The sequence below is a fragment of the Alligator sinensis genome, unplaced genomic scaffold, assembly GCF_000455745.1.
Source record: "Alligator sinensis unplaced genomic scaffold, ASM45574v1 scaffold19_1, whole genome shotgun sequence".
NCBI classification, from domain to species: Eukaryota; Metazoa; Chordata; order Crocodylia; family Alligatoridae; genus Alligator; species Alligator sinensis.
In genome coordinates, this window is record NW_005841916.1 from 1262511 (window position 1) to 1269855 (window position 7345).

Genomic DNA, 7345 nt, shown 5'->3' on the forward strand with positions numbered 1-7345 from the left:
ACCTTGCCCATTCAAACCTTGATGGTACTGTACATTCCAGTGTATTTTGTACACAAATCATGCAACTTGCATTACATTCAGTGTCTGTATGGTGTAAACCAAGAGCAACAAACAAATCAAAAGCAAGATATAACACTGACTCAGAGGCAGAAAGAAGTGCAACACTCAGTCTGTGAAGGAAAAGAAGGGAATTGAAGTGAGGATTGTGGTGGGGCAAAAAGAGGAAAAAGATTAGTCAAGTTGCAGGCCCAGATGGCTACAAGAAGAAATGTTGATGGCGATTCTTTTAGAGCTGATTAAAAAATAACTGTACTTTGAACATTTCTTTAATTGAAAAGAGGGATGCACAAAAAAAAAAATCACAATGTACATTCTTTCAATAAGGTCTTCACATTTTTATTAAGCCTTTGGTCTAAAGGCTCTGCCTCTGGTCCTGCTGGGCTTGTACACCAAACTTTATTTTGGAAACACATTTCCTCACTGATGTCTGGGAATTGAGTCTGACCTGTTGCCTTTTATTTACTCACCTTAGTGCCACTAAGCCAAAGTTTGCTGCTAGCACTGGAACATTTTAACACTGGCCCGAGCTCCAAGGTAAATTCCCAAACATAGCAAGTTCAGGACCTTAAAAGAAAGGCAATGCTCTGTAGAATGCACCCTGTTCACTCATATGGACAAATGTGCTGATTTATCTGAGAATATCTCTGAATTTACTGCCCAGCATGCAGCCTTAACAATCTTGTAAAAAATTATATATTCTTAATCACCTGGAATTTAAACTCCTAGAGAAGAGCAATGTAGTCACAGTGGACCATGTACTGGATCCATTTCTCTCTTTTGTTCTGGTGTTATTAATGTTTGCTCTGCATAGCACTATAAGGTCCAGGATTCTCCTGTGCTAGGCAGTATGACGTAGGTCAAAAAGATGAGTCTGTCCCAAGTTTTCAAGTAGGAACAAAAGTCAGGTTTTTTGTTTGTTCTGTTTAAACACATTTGTTAGTTTGCAGGCAATCCATGAGCAGAACTAATTTTTTTCCCATAAGAGCACCCCACCTACCCTCAAACTGCACCATAGTTTCATACTTGTGCCACCTGGTTGATTTGGGGTAATATTTCAGAAGTAGTAAGTGACCTACAAGCCCAAGTCTGATTTTCAAAAGTAATTCAGGCACTAAGGCTATGTCCACAGTGCAATCAGAGGTGCGAATGCAGCATAAACAGCCCATTTAGTTTTAATTTAGCTAGCTTGGGTACCAATAACAGTGGTACAATAGTAGCAGCACAAGCTCCATTACTCGCTGTAGAAACCCACTGGGAGCACTGGTACTTAAATCAGGAGGCTAGGTCATTCTCATTGCTGCTGGTACCCGTAAAGTAGCTCCCCTGAAGCTAGTTCACATAAGGGAAATCATGCCTCCCAAGTACAGTATAGCTATAACCTTGGAAATTTCCCTTGTCAAGCCACAAGTGATTTTCTCCTTACAGGGTCTTGCCCTGGTGGTTTCTGTTAATTAATATTTGTCTATATAATACAGACCTTGTTGACAATAGAACATAATTAAAATTTAAGGGGCTTATCTATAGCTACACCAGGAAAGTTAGTGTACAAGTCAGGGCATGATTTTACAATGTATCAGCCACTCTATGCCAGCTCCCCATGTTGACGTGCTTCCTGCCCACCCAGAGTGTCTTTAGGCAAGGTAGCCCACTCCACTCTGAAAAAGGAGCAAGTTAGCTTGTTCCAGAAAGTATCACACAGGGAGTCAGCGTGAAGTAGTCAGTACACTGAAAATTCATATCCTTGTTTAGTATATATTCACTCCCCACATGAACAAGTCCAGTGTTAATAAGTACGGGTACTATTCTATTTGCAGATATGCATATACAGTGCAACACTGAACCTGTTAGATAGAGTTAGACTTTATTATTGACAAATTTGGTACAGCTGCCCCTAGTTAACATTGTCCAACACTTCCCGTTACATGATCCAGTTTTCAATTCTTTATCAAACTGCTCAGGCTGAAGTGCTCTGTATCAGGTGCCTCTGTGCCTCAGGTTGAATTGATTTTTGAGTTTCAACAATTTTTTGTATCTCTTTCCAAAAACAAGATTAAGGAAGAAGATGCTGTTTGCCCATGTTAAAATATTTACAAGGTTCTATTATATCATGGAATCACAGACAAATAAGGCTGGAAAGGCTCTCAAGAGGTCAGTTAGTTCAAACCCCTGCTCATTCTGGTCAAAATCAATCTCATCTAACTATTTGCCTAACCTGCTCTTAAAAACCTCCAAGGATGTAGATTCCACAGGTGCTCTGGGTAATCTGTTGCAGTGCTTAAATTCCAATAGCTAACCTAAATCTCCCTTTTTTCTATTTAAGATATTTACTTCTTATCCTGTCTCTGGCAACTACAAGGGACACTATCCTTCCATCCCCATCCTTTTTATAAACACCTTTCAGGTATGTGAAGATCATTGTCATATCTCTCAATAGTGTGGTCTTATCTGGACTAAAAACCCCAGTTCTTCATGCCATTTCATATAAAACATGTTTCCTATACCCCTAATGATTATGTTGTTCACCAGGGCTACTTCCTGTTTGTCTGCATTGTCGTTTAAGGGTGGTACCCAAAAGTGGACACAGTACTCCAGGTGAGACCATGCAATTAAAAAAAAAAAGAAAAAAAAAGTAAGACTCAAAAAGGGGTTGTTATTGTGTTAATGTGTCATTACTTTCACTTTCAAAAATTTGCCCCAGATTTGTTATAAATCTTCGGGAAGTTTCAGCCTGCACATATTCACATGCTAGATTTTCTAAAGACTCCAGCTGCTCTAAGCCTGCAACATTCATGCAAGCCAGGGCAACCTTAACTCTGGCAGTTCCCTAACCTTGGAGTGCTCAACTTTTCAACCTCAACATTATTTTTATTTTATTTTTTTTAAGCAATATACATTTGCATTTGCTCATGTAGCCACAGGAGCAATTCCCTTTAACTGGAAGACATATCCCTTCCATACTGGAAGACAAAAAGGGGTTTTCTAATTCAATTCCAGAAAGTCTCCTGGCTTGATATTTTGAAGGTGGGAGGGGGAGTTCAAAACTGAAAAAAGACTCAAACCTGGAAGCACTGAAACGCAACTCTGATGTAGTGCCTGGGTCTGGTTTATTGTTTATTGTTTTGTTTGTTAGAACCTATATGAAAGTGGTTTTCTGTAATCTCATGCCCTGGGACTTCCCCATTTCTCGGGTGCCCGTGGGTTGCTGATGAAAACCTTTTACAGGCAACTGTAACCTGAGTACATACAACATGTGAAGCTGTTTAGCATTACATGGATTGTTTCCTACCTGCATTTTGGGAAGCATTGCACTGTTTCACTGAGGAACCTGAGATTTTGTATTCAGCTCATACCCTAATACATCTTTTATTTCACATACAACATCTGAAGCAGACAAATGTTGAGCACAGGCCTGATTTTCAAGCGTGTCCATGTAGACTCATAGGGCTATGGGACAAGAGACAAAAAAATCTTACCAAATTACAAAGAATGCTCTGAAAACTGTTTGGTGGACACCATATCCCTTGCCATATATATAAAATACATTTCATATCTAAAGTCCAGATCCCAACTGACGGGATGATTTGTTTTGGTGTCAAAACTATCCTTTAGCTTAAACAGCTCTCATTCCTCTGTGGAGTTTATCCTCTGATGTGTTTATGAAGAACAACAATGCCCCCTAAACAACCCAGCTCTTTCAGTCTCTTCTCATAAGACAGGTCCTCCCTTCCCCGATCACCCTGTGAGCCTCCTTTGTACCTGTTCCAGTATGAATTCATCTTTCTGGAAGGCAGTGTTCAGGATCACACTCACAAAACATCTTTTCAGCCCCTGTGGACTACACTGACATTAATACTCCTGTTTTCCTATTGGAAGTACTTTGTCCAATGCAACACCTGTGTTCACATTTGCCTTTTTCACAACACCAGCACATTAGAGGCTGAGGGTCATCCCAGTAACTTCAGGTCATCCTCTTCTGAAATATCCCACTGATAGAATCTAAGCACACAGCAGAAATCCTTGTTTTTAGTCCTTAAGTGATTGAAATTGTATTTTTTTAAACTGCATTTCATTATATTTCTATTACTCCTGTCCTCAAGGGCGCCTGATTCTTCTTGTGTGATATTCCAGTACTTCTCTGTGTGGATAGTGACTCCCAAATTTGGGCCATCGGCAAACTGCATCAGCATGCTTTGTCTGGGGAAGGTCAGTAATGAAAATACTAATATCTGTGTCAAGACTGACCCTGAAAATGTTTTCCCACCAGCCTGCCACTTCCCTTTTTTGGGCTTAATACCCCTGGAGGCTTCTTCTGCTTCTATGTTCCATTTTACACAGGTTCTAATTTTCTTCTTTAGTTCCTTAACTTCCTCACGATTCTTGTACTAATCCTTAACTTTTCCAGCTAAACTAAATAGTTTCCCATGTGGCACCATACTAAACACTTCAGAGAAGTCCATATAGAATAGATGCTATCTACTGCATTTCCTTTGTCTAGAAAAATCAGTTAGCTTGGGACAAAAAAGCCAATGGTTTTTTCTGTTTCTTTTACTGCCAGATGTTTAAATATTCTATCTTTCAAAATTTGTGCCAGGGCTTTGCATATCATTGGTCGTGTCTACACAAGATGCTTACTGCACAATAGCTTGTTAATACTGTGCAGTAGCATCGCAGGGCATGAACCATGATGTGACACTACTGCGCAGCTGTAACAAGCTACTGTGCACTCAGAGTCAGCACAAAGCCATGTAGACATGCGACTGCACAGTAATTTAGTGTTTATGTATGCAAGTACTAAATGATTGCGTAGTAACAATTGCACATTCAGTTTCTCATGTAGACATGGTCATTGAGATCAGACTAACAGGCCTAAAGTTGTCCAGATCACAACTTTCTTCATTTTAAATATAAAGGACTACACTTGCTGCTTTTCAATCCTATGGTACCACACCCAACTGGACAGATTTATTAATAATCCTTGCTATTAAACCTGTGGTTTCATGTCCCAGGTCTTTCAAATACTGCGATAGACATTATCCTCGTCTTCTAATATTAGCACTTTAAACTCCTTAACTTTGATTTCTATTTCAATGTGTTAAGGTGTATTTCCATGTTCTCTTTCCCATTAGGTAACCTGCCTTTGCTCCCATGTTCATCATCAACAACAACTATAATGAAAAGAGAGGCAAAGTATTTGTTTGCTTTTGGGGCCATACTTAGACAGTACAAGCCGTGTACCTCATCAGCTTATGTTTGACATCTAAAACAGGGAACCCCTGCCCCTGTTACAAGGATGGCTGCGGAGAGGGCAGGCAGTTAAAAGGACAGCAGAGGTATATCTAACCAAGGCCTGGCAGCTAATGAGCAACTGGATGCACCAGGCTGTTGGGTGCAGCAAATCAGTTAGGTGATTGTAAGGGGATTGGGTTAAGGGCTTTAAGACCAGCCTAGGGTCAGGCGGTGGGAGAGAGGAGCTCTGAAGATGGACATATACCTGAGCCACTCAAGGAAGTTGGGGAGAAGGCTCCTGAGCAGGTAAGGCCTGCAGGCAACATTCACAGGAGGAAAGAGACTACTCGTTTTTTTTGGAAGCAGTTGGTTTGTGTTTTGTTTGGTCCGGACTTGTTACCGGAGGATCAGGCTGTGATACAGGGGTGGAGGAGCCCACGAACAGGGGTGCTGAGTGTGCTTCTGGCTATAGGGGTCAGGAGATAGCCCCAAGTTGAGAAGCAGAGACTGACACATGGAGACAAAACCCCACCCCTAAAAAGGGAGGCTGCCATTAAGGCAAAACCTCAGAGGCTGAGGTCTTATTCAGTGGAGCAAGGCAGGGGTGTGGCCTGAGAAAAAAAAGGGGACTTGGGCTAGGATAGCTGAAGCCCAAATGAGCCCGCAGAAACCCATGAGAGCACTGGGTGAAGGGCTGGACAGAGGACCCAGGCAGGGTGGCCGACCTGATCAGATGGACCAGGCTACTCATGAGGCTGCTACTGGTCTGAGGAATTCCCACTCTCCAACAGCAAAGTTGTAGCAGACAAGAAACTGGAGGTACGAGAAGGCTGGAAAAGGGGCAGATGCTACCTCGGTTATACTATGCACTTCCCTTCTTTCCAATCCATCTGTCCCACATGGAGAAAACTCTTATTGCCCCAAAGCCTCTGCTTGTCATCCTCTGCTGCAAAATCTTACATGGATTGTCAATGAATTCTATGCTCTGGGAGGATATACTTGTAGCAGCCAGACAGGCATTTATTTAGCACAACTTCTTAAGGCCTAGAGAGGATTAACCTGTGTGTAGTCAGAATACTGACATGGTAACACTTCAGCGATAGTTGGTAGAAAATTAAAAAAGGGATTCATCCTGCCCTTGGAGACTTCAGGGATACGGAGCCTTTCACCTTTGGGATAACAGTGTCATTTCAAGCAGATGATTGGTGGATTATGGTGAAGTGAGCAGGGCAGGGCTTTGGAAAGCAGCTTCCCCTCAAACAGACATTACCAAAGTCATTACCATTTCCCTTTGCCTCTTGGATGCTTTTAGGTACATGAATCACAGAGGCCCAAAGCATCACAAATAAGTTTTACAATTGTCTAAGCAGAATTTTAATTTGCTCCTACGCAGGGTCAAATAAAAACACGATAATGTCCTGGTCTGTGACTGTGGATCCTTGTTTCCATCACTGTAGCACCAAACAGACAACATGCAGAGGAACATGTTGCACACTTTCTGGAATGACTGGAGGGTTGTGAGAGGTAAGACAGGTGCCCCAAGAGATACAGGAATGCAACACACCTCCCACATTGTCTAACTTGTGCTGCATCACAAGTGCCTTCACTCCGAGCTTACACTCCTGGCTGATGGTTGTCAACCATGCAGGCTCTTGGCACATCCACAGCCAATGCTGGGTGAAGGTTGCGCACTCCAGGATGAGTGAGGGGACACTAGCACCAGGGGGAGGAGTGACTATTGTGTTCCACTGCCTGCTGGAAGCAGAAGCAGTTGCCCTGTGTGGGAGGCACAGGGCAAGCCATTGGCAGGAGTCCCTGTGGAATTAAGGGTGGTGAGCAACACTACCTAAAGTGACTAGATGGGAAGGCTTCTTTACATCTGTGGGTTTACATGTGGGAGCACAACCCCAATCGCCTGTTGTTGCGTGCAGCCTGGGATAGGATCAACCTCATTTGCCTTTCCCCTCTAACACTGTCACTCCAACCTCTCCCACTCTAGGTACAGAACATCAGGCCACGCACATCCGCTCCCAGGCTCAATATAAAACACCATTTTGGC

At 42.5% G+C, this 7345-nt stretch overlaps 1 long non-coding RNA gene across 1 annotated transcript; it reads left to right on the plus strand.

Moving 5' to 3' along the window:
• The first annotated feature begins 2393 nt into the window (after positions 1-2393).
• LOC112549482 lies at positions 2394-7027 on the plus strand. Its single transcript, XR_003092904.1, has 4 exons — positions 2394-2461; positions 2587-2652; positions 4158-4263; positions 5187-7027. It is a non-coding gene; the product is annotated as an uncharacterized LOC112549482 (long non-coding RNA).
• Positions 7028-7345: the final 318 nt, after the last annotated feature.